Here is a 24,369-nt window from a genome sequence, read left to right on the forward strand (position 1 = left end):
ACTGTAGGAAGAAGAAGTCTCAGGAAAACTCAGCACAGTAAATTGTCCAATTGGGAAATGATCAAGACTGAACTATGACAAGAAGTAGGAGAGAAGAATTATTTGAAAATAACTCTGTGTTATCTAGCTTGGATGACTATTAATAGAGTAATAGAATAGAAATAGGAATAGAAAATGGGAGAAAGCATATCTTTCTTGAGGAAGAAGACCGTGAGTGATTTCATTTATTTCTTAAATATAAGTAACTTGTGAAGCAATCTAGAGTGGCTTGGAAATACCAGTCAAGAAGTATGGGCTAGAGATAAATTTAGGATTCAGGCGCTTGTAGGTACTAACTGAAACTATGGAGGAAGTGAGATTCTCTAAAAAGATCAGAGAGAGAGAGAGAGAGAGAGATGGGTTGTGCACTAAGCATTAGGGAGTAACTATATTTAAGGAGCAGTCAGAAAAAAAGAGGCACAATTAATGGTGGTTGAAAACTAGATGAAGAGGTAGAGGAAGAAGTAAAAGAGGTTTCAAGGCAGATATTTCAAGAAGAATGTGGACCCGACAGACCCATTAATAAAGTACTTATTACGATAGTTTTAGTTGCAAGTAGCAGAAACTCACTTGAACTAACTTAAGCAGAAGAGAATTTAAAAATAGGATTCAAGAGTGTTTCACTCAATCTAAAGGCAGACTATGTGCCTAGACCTCACAAGGGGCTGAAATCAGGAACTGAACAGCTGTCAGGAACCCAGGGAGGTACCTGTTTAGTTCTCTAACCAACTGCTTCATTCATCTCTCTGCAGACTGTCTCTATGCTCTTGCTCACCCAGCAGTGCCTATTTACATATTGAGTAGTTCTCTGAATCCCAATTCCAAATCATTAGAAAGAGAATCTGATTGGCCCCAGTGGGTCAGCTATCCAACCATGATCCAATCAACCATGGCCATGGTAGTCATGAGAAAAAACATACAGAACAAACATGGCAGCCATGATTCACTTCTGTGAGTAAAGGGAACAGTTCTTAGAGAACACTCTAATTTGGGCAGATACCCCCCAAAATATCTACTACACGATTAATCAAAATGACTGCACAAAGATTGGTTGCTCTTTCATGGAGGCATCAATTACAAGGAAAGTAGTGAGAATCATGACTCTCTGTTCCTGTTTCCTCTGTTAGCCCAGAAGGAAATTTGCATTAATGTCTGTGTTGGTTTCTCCATAACGGAGACAAGAATAAAAGAAATTGAATGCGAAATGCCTTGACATCCTAAGGTCAAAGAAACTAAAATAAAAGATTGTTTTTAATAAAAAAATAAAGATTGTTTTTATTTTTTTCTAGAGACAGCTAGAGCTTTCCAGTTGTTTTTGCCTTTGCCTGCCCTCATTGACTTCCCAAATTGTACTAGCTGCTCTCTGGCTTTCATTAATCAAACTGCCACCTGTGATAGACTGCTGGTCCCTCGTCTTATTTTGATTAATTCTATTCTCACATTCATCTCTCTCCAGCACAGTTTGCAGTGGATGATTTGTTAGGAGCAGAGTAGAATGGCGGGGGGGGGGGGGGGTGACTAGAGATTTGGAGTAGTGGAGTCATCTCCTGAATCTGATTGAATTTATCTGTTAACAGAAATACTTCCTCCCCCTTCATTCCTTCCAGCTCTAAGAATAGCAGTGCCAGCTGTACTTGCCTGAGCCATATCTAAATTAATAAAATAAAGTGGGATTATTGACATTTTCTTGCTTCAGCCAGCAAATGTGCATCTTTGAATTTTTATCAACCAAAAATGCTCTTATAATGGAGCATTCACAGAAATGGGCTTGACATAAAAATGATAATGCATACTTTACTCATGCTAATTATGCATTTGTATTCCTTTTACTTATGTTGTCCTTTTATCTACTTAGCATTTCAGAAATTAGTATTAAACTGAGGCAGCAAAAGGACAGCAATGTAGCTTAGTAGTCAGGAAGGCGGTTCTGTGGTCAGGCTTGTATCTATTACCAACTCTATTACTTAAGACCTACGTGACCTAAGGGCAATTATTTAACCTTTCTGAGCCTCCATTTTCATACCCACATAATTATGCTGTATTGAGGTTTAAACTACACACACACACACACACACACACACATATGTATATGTATACGTATATGCATATGTATATATATGTATATGTATATATATGTATATATACATATATGTGTGTGTGTGTGTATATATATATATATATATATATATGGAGAATGCACTATAGTATCTGACACATAGCAAAGGCTAATTAATGTTAGTTCAAAAAAAAAAGCTGTTTTGGTGGTCTCCCCAATAGAGTGACTTTTCAGCCACACTATTCAGAAGCATTAAACACTGAGATAGAGGAAGAGCTTAATGTGTAGATAAGCCCAAGAGAGATCTGGGAGCCTGGTTTAGCAGGTGAAAATAGTGGAATCCTTGCTGGTGGGAATGGGGTCGTGCTGTCTATGGCGCCTCTGCACTACTTTGGAGAGTGTGACAAAATTAACTGCTTGAGAACCTGTGCATTTTTTACACTTGGTGTTGAACACATCTGGAGGTCTCTGGGGCTGACCCACCTTTATTTGTGTGAAGGCCTGAGGAAGCTCTTGAGCAAGAACTCCTGAGGTTTGAGAGACTGGAGGTCACAGGCCAGGCTCAGTAAGAAGGGAAATACTGAAAACATTTGCCACTCAAATATCCTGTGGTCCAGACTACGGGTCTCATTCTTGACCTACAAGTAAGAGAGAAATGACCTTCACTCACACCTTTGTAGGGCATTCAAAGCACAAGTCCACATCATTTTGTGACCAACTTAATATTACAAATCAGGGTGAACTAAAATTTCCCACCTTGAAATAACTTTTAGGGCCTAAACAGGTTAAGAACCCAGTGACCTGAGTAGCACATTTGATCACCCAGAAGATGAAACCATAAAATAAAAAACAGTTTTAGGACCCTTGGCAGGTGGAGGGATTAGCTTGTAAACACAGGCAAGACCCAGAGACAGAAGCTGCTTTGATGGGGGTATGGGCAGAGTGAAGAAAATGCCATTTGTGACTGTGGCTGTGACACTAGTATTACCCTCTTGTGAGGTACCCTGAGAAATAATTGGCACCTTACAAATTTTGGGGAATAAATTCCTAGTAATTAAGCAATTTATATGCATCATGCTTGTGTATTGTTCTTTTTTATTTATTTTGCTTCTAGGGATTAATATTGAAGTTAAAAGGCTCAGTGGATGGGGTGCCTGGGTGGCTCAGTTGGTTAAGTGTCTGACTTCAGCTCAGGTCATGATTTCACGGTTTGTGGGTTTGAGCCACGTTTTGGGTTCAGGGCTGACAGCTGAGAGCCTGGAGCCTGCTTCAGATTCTGTGTCTCCCTCTGTCTCTGCCCCTCCCCTGCTTGCTCTCTCTCTGTCAAAAATAAATAAACATTAAAAAAAAAGTCTCAGTCGTGGCGCCTGGGTGGCTCAGTCGGTTAAGTGTCCGACTTCGGCTCAGGTCACGATCTCACTGTTCATGGGTTTGAGCCCCACATTGGGCTCTGTGCTGACAGCTTGGAGCCTGGACCCTGCTTCTGATTCTGTCTCTCCCTCTCTCTCTGCCCCTCCCCTGCTCATGCTGTCTCTCTCTGTCTCTCAAAAATAAATAAATGTAAAAAAAAATTTAAAAAAGGCTCAGTCGAGTCTGTGTGGTAGAAACATGGGCTTTAGGGACTGAGAGGACTTGGGCAAGTTACTTTGTCTCCTTGCCTTTTTTATTTCATCAATAAACTAGGAATATTAGAAGATTTAATTAGACGATGTGTGAATATGTTCCTGGCCTTAAAAATGGAGTTTTTGGCATAGCAATAATCGCTATTACTGCTTAGCAAGAATCCATGTATACAATCATATTCCCTTAGTTTCACAGTTGAAGGCAGAAACATGAGAAAGGACATTCGAAATTAACGTACGGTTAAGAGAAAAGAGGTCTGCAATGAGAGGAGCGATTTGATTCATTCGTGTTACAATTTATAATTATTTAATTGCATGGAATGTGTCTCACACTTGTTTTGTGTTTTCTAAAATTTTCAGCATAGCTGTAAGTCCACTTAGGGTAGGTGCTTAGTAAATACATATTAGTGTACTGGTTCGGGATGCCTCTCTCAATCTGGGATAATAATAATGCAGCAGCAAAGCCACTGCCCTAGGAGACAGGAGACTTGGGTCAAGACCCAGTTTTGCCACTAATTCGCTGTGTCAGCTTGGACAGGTCTTCAGTCCTTAGCATATTCTTCCTTAAATTAAGGAGTTTCCCCCAAATCGTTTCCAGCTCAAATGTTCTGTATTTTTACATAGGCTCTGAGGACCTGGAAGAGTTTTGTTTATAGAGAACAAGAGGAACATAAAAATAAAAATAGCACACAGAAAGGCCCCATTATGAAATTCCTGGTATCGTGGACACTGACACTATGTGAATATCAGAGAAATAATAACAATGTAAACAATTTGAGTATCTATTAAGTTTCAAGCACTGTGCTAAGTGCTTTACATACATTATAATGTATGTAAACATTTAATAATGCTGTGAAATAAGTATTAACATTCCCAGTTATAGCCAAGGAAAATGAGGTTTAGGCACTCAAAATTTTCCATTAATTAGGCTAACATTTCAGTGACCCCTTGTCTCATATACTAATCAGGTAATCTGGTTTGTCTTTCTTATTAACAAAGAGAACTGGAAATTAATATTGGGATTACATCCATAGCTTTTGTCTCTTTATTTTGATTCATAACCTTCACTGAACTATAAGTTCCTTAGGGAATTTAATGAATGTTGTGCAGATGGCAGCAGAAGTCATAGATCCTTTGAAGTAGTACATTTATAGTTACGACATCTCTTAGATAAGGAGTCAAACTTTGTCCACAGTTCAATGGCAGCCTGAGAGGATTTAAGAACATCTCAAGTAACTGTCCAGAGAGTGCTTCAAAGGTCTAACAACATGATAAAAATCACTGCCACTATTATCCTTTCAGAATATTATGTTTTCTCATTTCTTAAGTTCCTCTACCCACATATCTATTTCATAGAGTCAAGAGTGCTTGTTTTGAAGCAATAAAAAGTGAATCATTTGTCCTAGATTTCTTCACTGCCTTTGATCTACTTCTCTATGGGCTTTAGTTCTGGATCTTCACCACATCTCCTCTGGATTCTGTGGGTAGAGATGATCCCTGAATACTTACAGGGTATTTGTGATAAGCTTGTTGATAGCACTTCAGCCTGCTTATTACATCAACTGCAATCTGTCCAGGCAGAATTAGATTATAAAGAGCTGCCATCTTGACATTTAAAGACCCTTCAAATGAGAATGGTCCAGGGCCAGATGATGAAGGACCTTGTTTGCATTGACAGGAAGTTTGAATTATATACTGAGAGAGAAAACATTAGAGAGTTTGAAGCAGGGGAAATGTGACCTGATCAGATTTGGTTTTTCAAAATGGCATTATGACCACAGGAGAAAAAGTCTTAGAGAAGATTAAGAACTGGCATACTAAAACTAACTGGAGACTTTTAACTCCCATTTCCCTTAGAGCTCCCTGAAGGAGAGAATTTGTCATTCTTTCCCAGGTGTTCTGGTACAGAGATTAAGCAATAAAAACTATTGAATTAATCTGTGAATGAATAAAGAACTCAAAGCTGCTTGAAGGCAAGAAGAGTTCTTTGTCACAGATCAGTTTGTGAGTGGCTACTGTTTGCAATGAGTGGTCTTGGTTCAAAAAAGCACAAAGTGGCACTGAATCTTTTTCAGTAAATTATAAGCTACTGAAAGGCAGCAGCTATAACTGTTTTGTTTTTGTTTTTGTTTTTTGCATCCCTGCTTGCTAGCCTCCTAGCACCTGGCACAGTTATTTGTACGTAATATGCCATTAACAAATGTTTACTGAGTGAAAAATTCTATCTGTAGATTAATGGAATCCTGTTTTCAACATCTTTTCTACATTTACCATTGCCTGTCAGTGTGGCTGATTCTGAGAGTATACCTATGAACAATGGACAGAAGTAGAAACAAAGAATGCCCAAATTGCAGGAGGCTTTAGAGGTCATCGGATCCACACAGCCCTATACTGTGGGCATCAGTACAACTGCTGTGGGTATTGCTTTCTATTTTGGTCTTTTGCTTGACCCCTGCCTGACTTCTCTAGCTCTGTCCTCATTTCTTTTCAGTCCTGGGTAGTACGTATCTGCACTCTACTAGATCCATTTGAAGCTGTAAAAATAGGATGAATTCCTGGTATGATCCAGTGAGTGTCCTTCATCCCTGCTCAAATCAGCTTTTTACTATCACTTAAAGGAAGGCCCTTTAGGCCAAGAAGTACTGGGAGTTCTAGAAGTAAGAATGTATCATCAGTATACTTGAAGTAGCTTAGTGGCTTTTTGCATGGTGTACCAATTATGCATGGATTTTGCATGGTGTACCCTTATCAATTGCCTTAATAAGCAAAGCCAACATAGCTAAGATGGATGTTAGGGTTATATAAATTCACTAATAATTTTATCACTAATTTATCATTCCTGGGGATTTCACTGGGACTTTACACCTCTTATCTAGTCACAAAATATTTTCATAGATCTTATTTCTCTTTGTCGGCACTAGTTTTTTCCATTTAAGTCTTTTACAATGTCACTCATGAACATTTACTCTGTGACAAGCACTATACTTTGTGTGGTAGCCCTGGTATCTAGAATATTTGCCCTTGTAACAGTTGTTACAACTAAAACAGCATGTTTTAGTTGCCAGAAACAGAAAAATTGGCTAACTTATCCCAAGGCTATCAGGTAGTTAAAAAAAAAAAAAAAACTAGCCTAGCCTAGCATCCTTAGTCAGAATAGTATCTGATAGACAGGAGGCCAAGATAGCAGAAGGCAGGTAATTTCCCCTAGAAGAAATCTAAATCAACTCTTTTCCCTATGTATGTGATACTTTCTTCAGATTTCAAAGCCCTGGGAGACAAATCCCAACTAGTCCTGAGTTACTTACTTATGCTTAGGGAAAGAAAACGCATAGAGCTTTGATGGACTGCCCCATCAAGACTGCATGCTGTGGGAGAGAATTTCCACTCCCCAAAATAAGCTGCTGGTACCAAAGTAGGAAAATTAATACTGAATAGCTAAAAGCCCAACTGGTTTCCTTGAAGACTTTACAATTGGACTTGGGATATATCACACACCTGCATGAACAGTTAAATGAAGGCACAGGGATTCAAAGGCCAGTTAAAACAACAGTGCGTATACCTCAAAGTAATGATTTTGAGTTCAGAGAAAAAGAATGACAAAGGAAAGTCAGGTAGCTTTCACAAAGAAGAGAAAGTTGAGCTGGGCATGAAAGGATGGGTAGGATTTGATTAGGTGAGGTGTTCATCGTGCATTCTCTCCTGGGTAAATTTAAAATCAAAGGTCCACGGTGTGTCTGGATAGGAATAAACAGTCAAGTGCAAAAACTCATTACTGAACAGCAAAAGATAAGACATATAACATACTTAGAATAGAAGCTTTTACTTAGTAAGTACTTAATAAATGTTAGCTATTGTTATTAACATTATTATCATTATAAACAAAAACTATTCTTCCAATTATGCATCACATTAATTTGTATAAACATGTCTCCCAAAGGCTAGGTATATATCTCTGCCCTTAAGTGTTAGAGTCTGGTATGAGCATCTGCCTAAAACTGTCCCTGAACTGATTGAAAACTGATCTCTTGGACTCAGATTTGAAAGGTCAGCCGGGGCAGCCACAACTAGATCTTCACCTAAATTAGCCAGGATATTTTTAGGTGCACGCAGGCTGATATAGCCATACCTTTTCTAGTGTTCTGTTCTACTGTTGTCACTCCCTGACAAGACATTCTTATTGTGTCAAATCAAGTTATTTTGCTGTAATCTTTATGTGTGCTAACCCCTGTAGGAATGGAAAACAACCTGTCAGCCTCCTTCTCATAATAATTCTTACACTTGAATGCTGTTGTCACTTTTTAGCTTCCTCTTCTCCAAGCTAAAAACACTCTGGCTCCTTTCATCTTACTTTATAACTTCCTAGCTTTTAAAAATACCTTTGTTGCTTTTTTTCAGGGATCACTCCCAGTTTTTCCACATCTCTTTTTCTAGACTAAAATTATATTGATTAGCTTATCATAGGGAGTTTCAATGAATGGGGTTAAGAGACCTCTTAAGAAACAATAATAATGAACAATTGTGGAGAGCTTATTATTTGGCAGATATTGTGCTGAGCAATATATGTATACATATACATGTATGTATACACATATGTGTAAGTATATATATATATATTTTTAAATTTTTTTTCAACGTTTATTTTTTTTGGGACAGAGAGAGACGGAGCATGAACGGGGGAGGGGCAGAGAGAGAGGGAGACACAGAATCGGAAACAGGCTCCAGGCTCTGAGCCATCAGCCCAGAGCCTGACACGGGGCTCGAACTCACGGACCGCGAGATCGTGACCTGGCTGAAGTCGGATGCTTAACCGACTGCGCCACCCAGGCGCCCCATATTCTTTAATAGTCAAAGTATTCCTATGAATTAACTGTTATTATCCCTGCTTTACACTTATGCAAGGTTTCAGAGCTATTAAATGGCATAGATGAGAACTGTTCCATACTAGGTCTGTTCCATACCAAAGCCTGTGCTCTTAACCTGCACAGCTTTTTAAATTTGGAACCATGGTAACAAACAGATGATTGGATGATGGAGGCCCCAAGTACCCTTCCTCAGAGCGATGTTTCTTCTCCAACTTTCCTATCCTCATACTCAGAGGATATGGGGAGATCACACCGTAGTCTACAAGAAGTAGGAGAGATTCTTTGGGAACTCGTCTTTAATCTTAAAAATTCATCTATGTTTTTAATACATTCATGTTTATTCAAATATTAAAACATTAAAATTAAAACCACCAAAGTGAAACTGAATCTCCAAAAAGGTACATCATATTTATTATGTTACTTTGAGCTCTTCAGGACTGTGAGAACCTCAAACTGAGAATTAGAGGATGTAGCAATGGCTACAATACCTTAGCATGGGAAATATTTCAAAGGAGTTGTAATGCTTCTCCCTAGAACCCCTTTCCCCATATCATCTTAATATAGCATCATAAGAGATAAAGTATAACTCAGAATTACAACCTGATTTGCCTTCTAACATACACTGTTTACAAAATGTCTGTTAATATAACTCAATGTCTATGGTATAGGGATATTCAGAATAATCTAGGCAAAATTTGGGGACATTTGCCTAAAATGATGATTTTTATTTTAAGATCATTGATCTATTGCCTTTAATTCTGATAATTAATATAGTAGAAGAGGCTGAAATTTTTAAGTTCATACTGACTTTGTAACAAAAGACTGTGTCACCTGCCTTTAAGAGAAGGCTTTTCCTTCTATTCAAAGAGTGGGACTGGAGTGGGTGACAGTGCATCAAACTTGTCCAAAAGTGTTACCAAATAGTTATGTGAAGTTAAAGAGAGGAAAAATGTTTTCTGCTTCATCAACTCAACTTTCATAGTAGTATTAGTAGTACTGTTAGCTCTACATGAGTATCAGTTGTTGGACAGGGAAGGGAAGTCTGCACTGAGCCCCTGAAGTTTGGCCCAAAACAAGGATGATTCTATAATTTATCATTCAAACTGGGGCACTCTGGAGAAAGAAAGGGGGCACAATTCCTAATTAGGCTTAGACAACAGTCATAAACTGGGACCGTCCTGGGCAAACTGGGACACACAGTCACCCTATCCATAATCAATTCCTCATATGGAGTTAAAGGCCAGGGATAGTTGATTATACTGAAAACCTAATGCTACCCCAACTAATTTCAGGTTGCTTCTTTGCTGACACTCATGACTAATTTTTAGATGTGGGTGGGACCTCTGGGCTTTCAAATTTAACAAAGCCCTCTTCACTGAACCTCCACCAATTTCTGTAGCAGTATGCCTTTCTTCTTCCCATACCTTAAGTATTTGTGTGTCTATGTCTATTTACCAGTAATTTCATCTAAACTAGCAACATTATTGCTTACTCATATTCAACTTGTGTTTCATTTTGACCATGAGATGTTTTCACAGCAATAAATTGGTTAGTCAATTTCTCATCATGGATTATTGAGTATGCAAGTGTTTGTTCTTAATTGTATTCTATATAATTGAATTTCTATTTCACTTTTGATGAATTTTTTCATAAACAATTTACAGTAAATTTGATTCCTGTGTTTGAAAATGTTGGCAGCCCTTGCCAACTTAATCCAGCTGCCATCTTAATTAATGGTTGGTGATATCAATCACAGGACTGCTTGGTGTGATACCAATGAAAAAGGCTTCCGAGGTCATTCTAACTGCCATAACAGGTAAACTCTCAAATCTCAGTGGTTTAACAAAATAGGTGTTATTATTTTTTTAAATTAAGTATTCCTAAGCTAGCAGGAATAAATCAATTAGGTATTCCTAAGTAGTAGCATGACTCTCCTCTGAGCAATGACTGAGAGACCTAATTTCATTCCATCTTCTTGCTCTTAGGCTAGGTCTGGAGATGGAACACATCACATCTGCTCATCTTCTGTTGGCCAGAATTTAGTCAGAAGACCATGCCTCACTGCTATGATCTCAGGAAATGCAGTCTAGCTGCATTCCCAGAAGGAAGAGGAAATGGATCTGGTGAATATCTAGGTAATCTATGCCACAGAGATGATTCTTCCATACTATGTGCTTGGCACATCAGGCAAGAATTGTACTTAATACAATAAATTTATAATGTAGTCTATACCATATCTTTTTGTATGCAAATAGCACAGACCTTAAAAGTCCTTGCAAAGGCAATAAATCAAACAGACTTGGGTATGATCCTGAGTAATTTGCTTTCCCTCCATGGGCCTCAATTTCCTCATCTGTGAAATTTAGGTAGAAGTGCCTAGAACTATTTCTGGCAAATAGAAAAATCTGATAGCCAAGATTATTTGTTATGGCTTTCTAATGGAATATGCTATGCACCAGTATTTGATTCATTATAGTTTCTTTTGTTTTCTATCTTTCCTACTAAGGAAGCTAAATTAACCTCTATTTAATGGACATATACACCCTAAGGCATACTGTTAACCTTCCCAGTGCTTACAGCTTCCTTCAGTCCTCCAGAAGTTAAGCAAGCACCAGGGGCCCTAGGGGCCTTGCACATTCCTAATGATAATCCATCTAGTTTTTCAACACATGGTTCAATTATTTTTCTTTATTCTAATCAGGCTTTCCTTTATGAAAGCACTTGATTCTGGGCTACCTCAGAGGCCCTTCATCAGATACTTTTATAGGATACAATAAATATCAGTTCAGAAATTACTGGCATTAACAATTGTAAATTGTTCAAAATCAAGAACTGTCTTAGGGCCAGATTCCCATTAGGCACTGTTTCCTGGCACTGTATACACTGTCATTTTTACATTTGCCTTCGGGAAAGAGAATGTCATGGGTTTATCCATACAGCAGGAGAAGGGAAAACACCTGATAATAGGCAATTACATACATTAACTTATTTTTTTCCAATGTTATTGAGACATAATTGACATGTCACATTGTATTAGTTTAAGCCATACAACATAATTATTTTATACATATATACAAACAATAACTTATTTGGTTCCCACACATTTAATCCTAGTAGACATTTTTATTTCCTGATTTTAATAAAAGCAAAAATTCAAAGAGATCAGCTACCTTGTCCAGTTCTGAGAGAAGGTTTAGGTTTCACAGAAGACACATGTAACTTTCTAACCCAGAGTTTCTCAAGGTGTGATCCAGAGACTACCTCAAAATCTTCAGAGCCCCAAGCAATATCTTTAGGACAAAATCTCTGAGGGTGGCTCTCAGTAACCTACATTTTAAATAATCGCAGATATAATACTGAAGCCACACTAAAATCCAGCTGGTCTCCACTATCCTACTGTTCCACAGAAATCTGTCTAGGTGATGAATGCTATGATTTGTTGATACTAACTCCAATGGACTTTTTCACACCTAATCTTTCCGAGTCTCTTAGCCTCATTGGATGTTATTGACTACTCCCTCCTTAAGAGTTTTACTACCTTGTCTTTTGTAACAATTCCTGCTCATGGTTCTACATGCTCTCTGTTTATTCTCTATTTTTTTCTACACACACGTTAAATGCTTATATTCTCCTGGGTTATATCCAAGGCCTACTATTGTCCTCATTCACATTCTGTTTCTACAGGATCACTAAGATGTCTTCCTTACTCCTGTCCATTTTTTCCTGCCTGGAGATTCAGACACATACCTAGTGATCCATTATGTGTCTGATAATCTACTTAAATATTCACTATATCCCAAACAGAATAGATCATTCATATACACATGCTATTCTAGCTCTGTAAGGAATTCATTAGAAAATTTATTGAAGTGTAATACACATGTGAATAAAAACACAAATCATAAGTCTTGATGAATTACTAGAAAGTAAACATATGTGAATAGCACCCATGTAAAAAATAGGCCATTACTGGCAGTCAGAAGCTCTTCCATTGTCTCCTTCTAATTGCTATCCTCTTCACTCTAAAAGTAACACTATTCTGACTTCTAATACCATAAATTTGTTTTGCTTGTCTTTTAATATTCTATAGATGGAATGATATAGTATATTCCCTTTGTGTCTGGCCTCTTTAGCTTGAGACAGGCATACCTCAGAGTTACTGCAGGTTTGGTTCCAGACTACTGCAATAGAGCAAATATTGCAATAATGCAAGTCAAATGAATTTTTTGGTTTCCCAGTGAATATAAAAGTTATGTTTACATTATACCATAGTTTTTAACTGAGCAATAGTTTATATGTAAAAAAATAATGTACAGATATTAATTAAAACATACTTTATTGCCAAAAATACTAATCATTTTCTGAGTTTTCAAAGAGTCGTAATCACTAATTACCAATTACCATAACAAATACAATATGATGAAAAAATTTGAAATATTGCAAGAATTACTGAAATGTGATACAGAGACATGAAGTCAGCAAATGCTGTTGGATAAATGGCACGGATAGACTTGCTCAAACCTTCAATTAGTAAAAAACACAGTATTTATGAGGCACAATAAAGCAAAATGCAATAAAATGAGGTATGTCTGTATTATGTTATGAGATTCATCCATGTTGTTGTATGTAGCACATCCATTCTCATAATTGTATGATGTTCTGTTATAATAATAAACTATAATTTTTTTACATTATACTTCTTTTTTTAATATAATAAAAATAATATAATATAATATAATATAATATAATATAATATAATATAATTTATTGTCAATTTGTTTCCGTACAACACCCAGTGCTCATCCCAACAAGTGCCCTCCTCCCTGCCCATCACCCACTTTCCCCTCTCCTCCACCCCCCATCTACCCCTAGTTTGTTCTCAGTCCTTAAGAGTCTCTTATGGTTTGCCTCCCTCCCTCTCTGTAACTTTTATTTTCCCCTGCCCCTCCCCCATGGTCTTCTGTTAAGTTTCTCAAGATCCACATATGAGTGAAAGCATATGGTATCTGTCTTTTTCTGCCTGACTTATTTCACTTAGCATAATACTCTCCAGCTCCATCCATGCTGCTACAAATGGCCAGATTTCATTCTTTCTCTTGCTAAGTAGTATTTCATTATATATATAAACCACATCTTGTTTATCCATTCATCAGTTGATGGATATTTAGGCTCTTTCCATAATTTGGCTATTGTTGAAAGTGCTGCTATAAACATTGGGGTATGTGTGCCCCTGTGCATCAGCACTCCTGTATCCTTTGGGTAGATTCCTAGCAGTGCTATTGCTGGGTCATAGGGTAGTTCTATTTTTAATTTTTTGAAGAACCTCCACACTGTTTTTACATTATACTTCTGATGGAACTTTTTTCTTATTTCCAGTTTGGGACTATCATAAGTAGTAAAACTATACATTGTTGTACTTTTTTTGGGGGGTGGCAAACATATGCACACATTTCTATTACCTAATTCTGTTGCCTGTATCCAAAAGTGGGATAGCAGGCTCAAGGTTTTACATAAGTGTGACCTTAGTGGATATTTCTCAATGCTTTTTGAAAGGGTTGTGCCAATTTATATTACTATCAGCAGCATATGAGAGTTCAATTTCTTGGTTCTCACCAACACTTGGTATCGTTGGTCTTTTTTTTAATATGGTAATTTTGGTGGATGTGTGAATTTAATCTGCATTTTCCTGGGGATTAATCACTAATCATTTTTGCATGCTCTGTTCCATTGGGTTGGTACGACCATCCATCCAGTCACAAGCTAGAAATCTAGACATCATCCTTGTCACCCCCCATCCTTTACCCTCACATGTTAATTTTACCACATACATATTTCTTAAATCCCTCAGCTCCCTACCATCAATTAATGCCCAAATCTTTATTCAGAACTTGTTATTTCTCAATTTTTCTATCTCCATGGCCTCCTATGGGGTTTTACCTTCTCTTACTTCTGAAATAAATTACCCACAAAGCCATCAGAATGATCTACCCCAAACCTAAACCTGTCATGTTTAACCATTTGTGTGCCTCCTCACCTCCAGTAAGAGAGAAGCTTGTCTCTTAAAAAGCCGATAAAATACACCAGCATCTGGGTTCTACTGCCTCCCATTTGACCTAATAGCTCATCATTTTCTACCACTAGCTCCAAGATCCAGCAATATCAAATTCTCTGCTCAGTGTTTCTTTTCCTCCAGAAATGCTATATCTTCCAATCCTCAAAAATTTTGATATTTAAAAATAGAACTACCATATGATCTAGCAATCCCACTTCTGGGTATATATCCAAAGGAAATGAAAACAGGATATAGAAGAGATATCTGCATCACCCTGTTCATTGCATCATTATCCACAAGAGTCAAGATATGGAAAGAACTTGAGTGTCTGTCAACAGATGAATGGATAAAGAAGATGTGATATGAATATATGAATATATATATATATATATAGGATCTAGCCATGCAAAAGGAAATATTTTCATTTTTAATAACATGGATGGACCTTGAAGGAATTATGCTAAGTGAAATAAGCCAGATAGAGAAAGACAAATACTGTATGATATCACTTATATGTGGGAAAAAATAAAACTCATAAAAACAAAGTAGAAAACTGGTTTCCAGGCAGTGGGAGGAGGAGGAAATAAGAACAGATTAGTAAATGAGCATAAACTGTCAGCTATAGGATGAATAAAGTTTGAGGTTCTAAAGTAAAACATGGTGATTATAGTTGATAATACTATTTATTGTCTAACTGTAATGTACTGAGAGTAGAATGTAAATGTTCTCATACACAAAAAAGATAAGTATGTGAGGTGATAGATGCATTAGTTAACTAAATGGTGGGAATCCTTTCACAATGTATAATATATCAAGTCACCACAATGTACACTTTAAATAACTTACAATTTTATTTGTCAATTATACTTCTTTAAAAAAAAAACCCAAACCAAAATTCATCCCACACATCTTGTATTGCTCCTAGAAAAGTTTCAGTTTACACTAAGTCAAAGAAATGATTGCCAAACCTTGAAGTATTACCTCTTCATAGGATATTTATATTTTAATGAAGGATTAAAAACCAATCTCTAATTGTGGAATTTCTAGCATTAGTGTGCATGTGGAAGAAATACAAAATTACACCATGAAGTTTGCAGACAATGAATAAAAATAGTCCTTTGAAATAACAATTTTTAGGTATATGTAGGAAAGAATACATCTGTATCATTATGTAAATTGTTACACTGAATTAAATTCCAGATGGATCATAGGTTTAAATATAAAAAGGGAAAAAGAAGAATGTTAGAAGAAAATATATTTAAAAATAACTTTATGATAGAGAAAGCTTTTCTAAACATAATAAAGAAGAAACAATGAAAAAATGGGGAAAATATAGATAAATTCCATTGGGAAAAAAAGCAAAACATGAATGTAAAAAAAAGTCAGTATAAATATGGTCGGCAATGGTAAGGTAATGGTAAACCAGATGTAGGGCACTAGGTTTTCTACACATAGTTATTGCCTGCTCTAATTTGTGTAGACTTTGTGGAGAACAGTGTGGCACTTTTGTGCTGAAATGTAAAATGTTCATTCACTGAGCAATCTCATTTTGGAGCCATTAACATCGTGATCTATATTGATGGAATATTTATGGTTTATTATTGAATGGAGAAATAGATTACCAGGTGATTTTAAAACAATTTCATTTGTGTAAAATGATAAATGATCTAACATATTGTTTTAAATTATCAATACCTATGTACATCTGTCTATGTATGTGTGTGTTTATGCACAGGGATGTGAAAATCTTAAAGGACAGCTAGATTCTAAAGCATGGGGACAGAAACACTATTTTCTCTCAAAAAATTTTTAATATTTATTTATTTTTAAATGAGGGGGGTGGAGGGGCAGAGAGAGAGGGAGACAGAATCTGAAGCAGGCACCAGACTCTGAGCTGTCAGCACAGAGTCTGATGCAGGGCTCAAACTCACGATCTGTGAGATCATTACTTAAGTGAAGTTGGACACCCAACTGACTGAGCCACCCAGGTGCCCCAATACTGTTTTCTCTTGCACATATCTTTGAAACTGTAGTGCCTATTACTGTGTTCCATGAATGCTTGAAAGGATATAGGAAAGCTGGAAACAAGGGCAGGAATGAAAAGATTATTGCCAAAATGTTTATAGTAGTTTCTGGGTTTCTGGGTTGTATTTTACTTTTATCATTTTACTTTTCTATATTTCCTTAATTTTTTTTCCTCCAAGGAGCATATAAAATTAGAAAAACAATAACAAAGCTATTTTTAATAAATAAAAGCCTTGAAACTTCATATATACTGGTCAGAGTTGGAAGGTCCTTGAGAGATTCCAGACTACTCAAAGACTGAGGAAAAGGGGCTTTCATAGAAGCCAACCAATAAGAATGGGTTTTCAATTTAATTGCAGTTTCAGTGCTCTTGCTACCCCAAAGGTAACCATTTCATTTTCAGGTAAAAACAGGAGACTCTCCTAAACATGGCAGTTGGTCCACAGTTCCCAAAGCCTGCTTTCTGGGGATAATGCAAGTTCCTCCAGCAAGCTGACCCCAGCTCAGCCTCCTCACTAGAGATATTTGCTCTACTCATGGGATTTACATTGCTGATCTAAGTTAAAGTCACTCAGCCCTCCTTCCTCTCCCCCTGCCACTCTTATGTAACTTCCCTTGCAGTTTTTCCCTTAGTCACTGATTTCCATCTTTTAAGTATCCCAGGCACATGATCCAGTTCTAGTTTCTGTAACAGACAAAAAGAAAAATGTCTGCCTGCCAGGAGAGGAAACAGGATGCTAAAGTGAAGCTTCACTTGCCCCACATAAAGTGTTTCTGTCTGGATCTTTTCCCAGAATTCTTGGGAGAAGAGGCTGCCGCCAGTGGGGTGTGCTTTTTCAGATGGGGTTTGGCAAGTCAGAGACAGTCTCACTTCCCTCTGTGCTATGGGAACGCTCAGACTCAGGCCAGATTACAGGAATGTGGTCTCTGGGGTTTGCCCTTGAGAAGCTGAGGCCAGTGCTTTAGTGTGTTATCTGCCCAGGACTGGAGACAGACAGGCTCCATCAGCTCAGTTGGGTAACTCAGCACTCTGCTTGCAAAGGCCTTTTCAACCTGACCCTCAATGTTGACAAAGACCACCTATTCCTTTCTAAATGAAGGGAAGCCAAGTTTAATTCCAGGACACTGTTCCAAGCAACTAGTCTTTGGCCTAGATGCACTTTGCCTTTGACTTGATATCTTAACATATATTCTGAATATTTATTTCTTTATTGGTCAGTGGGATTTTTTGGAAGCAAGCATGATTTCTTTTTTTCTTCCCCTCTCAAACTGCATTTTTTTTCAAACTGCATTTTTTAATTTTATTTTTTCCAGCTTTCTTAAAACATAATTGACATATGACATAATGTAAGTTTAAGGTATACAATGTAATGATTTGATATATTGCAAAATGATTACGACAATAGGGTTAGTTAACATATCTATAATTTTGTGTGTGTGTGTGTGTGTGTGTGTGTGTGTGTAGGGGTGGATGGGTGAGGACTTTTAACATTTATTCTCTCAGAAGCTTCCAAATATACAAAACAGAATTATTAACTGTGGTACTATGCTATATAATACATCTCCAGAACTTATTTATCTTATAACTAGAAGTTTGTACCCTTTGACAAGCATGGTTTCTAATTCTTCTACCCATACACTGGATTAACTCACTTTATACTCACTTTGAAGAATTACATACAGCACAGAAATTCTCCAAGAAGTAAACCAGGAAAATATTACTAAAATGCACATCTGATCATGTTACTACTGTATTAGGGTGGTGGAAATAAAGGCCACAGACATAACCTTCTAAATTGCGTCTGTGTAATCTTCAAATAGGTAGACTAAAGTTGGAGAGGCTCACCAACAGCAGTGACTCCATGTCCCTGCCTGCTCGGTGTTTTGAAGTCACAATCGTACTTATATTTGCTTCTTGTGCAACTGGTTTAGTAGCTTAAGAACTCGGTCAGGGTTATACTTAACAGCAGCTGTCATTTTTTTTGTTGTCAGGAGTCTCTAAGAATGGCAATATTTCTTTTTTAGTCAAAATATTTTTTTTGACATGGAACTTTGGACTGAGATTAAGACATGGGAGCTTTGCCTCTTTCCATAAATGCTGGGAAGCTGTGGGCATTTCTGGTAGAGGAGGGGTGGATGAGGACTTCATCATTAGTCCACCTGGGTGCTCCTGTCAAAAACCCAATTCAAAGTAGTTCAGAAGGCTAAGGAGATGTAGGGTGAGTGGCTGGGATGGCAGTGACACAGAGTATAAGAAATCCCTGGAGAATCAAGTTTTAGGAAGGGGAAAGCTTTGGTGACTTCCTAGTCTAGAAGGAAGGCATTAAAAGCTGTCACAATTCACTCTCAATGGCTCATGTTTCTGCTTTTCTCTGTGTGCTGGAAACTGTATAATTCTCTTCTAGATACACATTAAACAATTCTCTCTCAGTGGCTCATGTTTCTTCTTCTGTATGTGTGCCCCAAACTGTATATTCTCTTCTAGATACACGTTAATGATTTTCTCTACCAGGCAGAGGAATGTCCTTGGGCTGCAACACCCTTTGATTCAGCTTCTTCCGCAGCAAGTAAGGAACACCACGTGCCCGCCTTTCCTCTGAGCCTGTGTGTGTTACTACTTACCAAGCCCCTGGTCAATCACCAATGCAGGGGAGCTGAGGTCCTGTGACTGGTCCACTGCTGGTCAGTCCTCCACTGCCAGAGCAATCATGGAGGTCAGGGAGGTGAAGTTGTGAGGTCTCATGAGAAGATGGCTGCTCTCATTCAGAGGATTTGTTAAAGTAGTTCCCCAGGAATAGGATGGCGCTGAGTGGACTCCAAAAGTCCTCTCCAATTGTCCCACAGAAGACCAGAGGCTCCTCACTCTACAGAATGTTCCTCACAAGCCTGCTCATCCTCCAGGTCTCCTTTTGTAGTTTCATGCCTTGCTCTGCAGTTCAGGACAGATTTCAATTCCTCAGTTAAGCTGTTAGGTTCCCCTCTGCACTTCCCTGTCTCAGTTACTTAGCAAACTCCTATGTAGTTTCCAAGATTCCATTCTGTTGTTGCTTCCTGGGAAAGAATTCCTACAATATACTTCCCCAGGGCAATCTCTTCCTCCTATGGGTTGTCATAATTTCTTGTTCCCATTACTGTAGTTCTTAGCACTCATATCATTTGTTTACATGTTTTACTGTCTGTCCTCCTTCAAGACATATTGGGCTCTATTCATCTTTGAAGATCCTTTAATTCTGACCAGGTTTAAAGTACTTTAGAGAAGAATTTACAGAAGGTTGGTTCTATAATTCCAAAGACTGCATCATCACAGAATTTGTATTGGAACTATGTTTGTAAATTGGAGGGTAGTAGTTTCAGAGAAATCCCCAACACTGCATTTAAATTAGGCTATACCTAGCAGCTGGTATGCTGGGGGCGGGGGAGGTGAGAGTGGGGAGGGTAGAGAGCTTGGAACAGCTGAGAAATATAATTGTGGATAAGAAAATGAAAGAATTTCAGACAGAGGAAAGCATATGTTTTGCATTTTTCAGGCAGTTCTGATTTTAAACATTCTGTCCCGTTATCTTCTTAAGCATACTACTTCCTGTTGGATGGTTGTTCTGATATCTGGGTAGGGAAGTATGTATGTAAAATTAATCTCTCTTCTAGTTGCTAATAGAAAAGAGAGGCACGAAAGTGAAAGCACAAAAGGATGAAGGGAATGATTCAAATTTCTCCTAATTTGAGCCTTTCAGCCTTGTGGTTTGTTGATACTAGGCAGAGAAAAGCAAATCTATGGAAGGTATTAAATTACACATCTAACGTTATCATCTAAGGATAAAGCATGAAGATATCACATTTTAATGAGGTACTTGTTATAAAAAATGAATATATATTTTCACAAAGAAAAGCCTATTGTTTCCTTTCTTTTTGCAGACTTATGGGAAGTCTGGCTCCAAAATCAAAGAGTTAATTCCCACATGTTGATAATAATTTTTAATTTTAGGAAAACATATGACTTATAACAGTGGCCCCTAATTCTAGATGATTCTTTAAATCTACAGGTATACCTTGCTTTATTGTGCTTCACTTTATTGCATTCCACAGATACTGTGTGTTTTACAAATTGAAGATTTGTGTCTCCCTTGTCTTGAGCAAGTCTATTGGTGTAATTTTTTAACATTTGCTCACTGTGTCTCTGTGTTACATCTTTGTTTCTCACAATATTTCAAACTTTTTCATTATTACTGTATTTGTTATGGTTATCTATAATCAGAGATTTTCAATACGACTATTGAAATTATTTTGGTATGCACATTTTTAGATGTAATGCTATTGCATGCTTATTACACTATAGTAAACATAAGTCTTCTATGCATTGGGAAACCAAAATATTAATTTGCTTTACATTATTGCAATATTTGCTTTATTACAGTGGTCTGGAATTAAATTGGCAATATCTCTGAGGTATGCCTGTGCTCCTTGTCCAGTCTTCACTAAGATGGAGAAGTGGGATGGGACCCACACACAAGAGCACTGAGAAAAAAGAAAGTCCACTGTGGCTAGAATTTTAAGGGAGGAGCATAGTGAGCCCTGTGTGATGCTGAAAGGATAACATTCTTCCAAGCACATGAGATGCAAGTGCTGAGGGATTTCTCTAATCACTGGGGAAGATTTTTGAGGGGGTGGTTTTCTTATAGGTAGTAGATGTGCATGGTGGAGAAACACACCTTTACTACTGTTTTCATGAGATTCATAATGGTTAAGAAAACAGAAATTTTATATGGTTTTATTGTTGGAAATCATTCTAAAATGCTATGTTCCTGCCATAGTAATTGGAGTAGAGAAGGCCAACTTGCAGTGATAAGCAAGAGCACTAGACTGGATGTCAGAAACACAGCATTCCAATGTTTTGGCTCATTCCCTGCTGTGTGACTTTGAGCAAGTTGTAGTCTCCATTGTGATCTACCACCCAGGGTTCAGCTATGATTAAACTAAATAATAAATGGGAAAGTGCTATACAAATAGAAGGTGGACTGATTATAATTGAATTTAATCTTGATTGAAGAACCTCGGTGATTAGTGAACAGTTCTCTAGAGAAGTTGTTCTAGAGGTTGTATCTAAATGCCTTTAGGACTTTAAAAAAATATAAAAGATGCATTAGCCCTGACCCTGGATATTCTGATGTGGGGGAGGGAAGACATCTACATATATATTTACAGTTGTTTGGGTGAATCAATCTTAGGGACACCAGAAGCTGAGAGCCACTGCTTTAGTGTAAAGGTTGGTGGTGAGTGGACAGAGTGCTGGCAACTTGAGTCCTGGCTCTGTCCCCACAAACATTTCTGTGCTGTAGAAATGACAGATCTTGAAAAGGTCACTAAACTCTCCATGCTTCAGTTTACCCATTTATAAAGTGCAAAGCTAGACTAAACAGTGAACATTTACCTTTTTAAAGACACAGACTCCTTTATTCAATGAGAATTTTACTTGGAAGTTTTAACATATAAAACAAAACAAATCTGATCCTTCTTAGTGGTTCCTCATCAAGGATTTCGGAAACCATTGGTCTGGATAGTCTAGCACTGTAAGTCTATTCAAAACACAGAAAATTTTCATAAATTTGTACTAACTCTATTTGGGAAGCTTAAAGTTTAATTATATTTATATTCTGAGAACTGTGAATTAAGGTAAGTGGTTAGGCAGAGCTGGACTTTAATCTGTTTGTTATCTTGTATTTTACCTGCCCTGTCCTGATTTTCAGATGCATTTGCCAACTGGCTGACAGATAAGTTGGCCAAAGGGTGAACAGTCAGGAGACTGGAGGCAGGAGAAAATGTAAACAAGAATGTTTCAACCTTTCTCTGCATTGGATGATGTCTCTGGCAGACAGAGGCTCTCCTCCCTCTTTCCAAAGCCAGACTGCTGGGCCAAAGTGTTCAGGTACCCTTTGACTCTAATAACACCCTCTCCCACTGTCCCACCAGCCCTAGGGACAGAGGAGGCAGCTTCTATCTATAATTGTCTGTTAATATCTATGTGTCCTCATCATCATCCCCTTTGGCCTTTTAGCTCTTCTAATACCTGTAAGACAAATTTCCTGTGTTAATTTTCCTCTCTTGAAACACCTGGAAAAGACTGTTTATCTGACAAGATTTGATATCCTAACTGATAGTAGTATATTCAGATTACACCATGAAGACCTTGAAAAGCATGCTAAGGAGTTTGCATTATATGCCCTAATGTTGGGAACTTTGTGTTAAAGGAAAGTTAGTGGTCCCAGTTGGACTAGAAAAACCAATGAGACAACCCAGGGGACAACAGATGTTACCATAATACAAACAACTGTTTTCACTATTCAACTTTATCATAAAATGTTTGAACCATTTCTCAGGGAAATTTTTTTCTACCACCTTGGGGGAATTCTGCCCTCAAATATCTCTTGGCTACCTGATCCACACTTCCTTTTCACTTTGATTTTCAAAAGGAGGATTTGGGTGACACATAGTCACCTGAGTCACCATGTTAATGGAATTCCACACTAATGGAGGCAAAGATAAGAAAAAACCAATTTCACTCCTAGGAATCTACCCAAGAAAAATGAAAACCTACAACCACACAAAGACTTGCACACTAGTGTTCTCAGCAGCATTATTCATAATAGTTCCAAACTTGAAACAATCTACAGGTCCATCATCTGATGACTGAATGAACAAAATGTGTATATTCATACAGTGGAATACCATTGAGCAATAAGGAAGAGTGGGAGATATCCCACAATGTTGATAAACTTCAAAAACATTATGTGAGGTAAAAGACATAAGACACAAGAGATCACATATTATATGCTCCTCTTTACATGAAATATCCACAAAAGGCAAATATGTATAGAAATAGAAAGTATATCAGTGGTTACCTGGGGTGGGGTGGGGGTGGGGATTGACCTAAAACATGGCATGAAAAATCTTGGGGCGATGGAAATGTTCCAAAAATTGATTTACAGTGGTGGTTGCCTAACTTAGAAAATGCACTAAATTTGTACACTTGATGTGAGTGATTTATAAGATATGTAAAGTATGCCTTAAAAAGTCATTTTAAAAAGGAGAAAGATAATAGGCAGCAGCACTGTTATTGATCTAGGCCTTTTTAGAAACCAATTAATTAGTTACTATGTTAGTTTCCACTATGTTGTCCACATATCTATGTCATTTTCATGGACTTTCATCTCCAAACACTGTTGAGAGCTTTATTGAAGCCTAAATAGCTTACCATTAGTCTGGTGCTCCTATGCATCCATTCACTTCCATCCAAAGAGACAATTATGGTCAGATGGGTTCAGGCTCTTATAGATGTATACTGATTAAAAAGGGGGATCATTTTCTTGGAGGTTCAGGACTGTAAACCCCCACCATCATCTCACCCCCAAATGATCCAGAATCTGCTAGTCTAATACCAATTCTTATCAGATGTTTGGGGAAATGATAACTGGTGCCACATAGTACTCAGGGGTTTGGAAGAGAATGTTGCCTTTGTTCTCTGCACCCAATAGCTGGGAGATAGGTGATAAATGCTTTTAAAAATGATTTCTGCTCGGGGCACCTAGGTGGCTCAGTCGGTTAAGCATCCGACTTTGGCTCAGGTCATGATTTCGAGGTCCGTGAGTTCGAGCCCTATGTCGGCCTCTGTGCTGACAGCTCACTGCCTGGAGCCTGTTTCAGATTCTGTGTCTCCCTCTC

The sequence above is a fragment of the Lynx rufus genome, unplaced genomic scaffold, assembly GCF_022079265.1.
Source record: "Lynx rufus isolate CCGP_SWC_20201006 ecotype Redwood Valley unplaced genomic scaffold, mLynRuf1.p SCAF_11, whole genome shotgun sequence".
Taxonomy (NCBI): domain Eukaryota; kingdom Metazoa; phylum Chordata; class Mammalia; order Carnivora; family Felidae; genus Lynx; species Lynx rufus.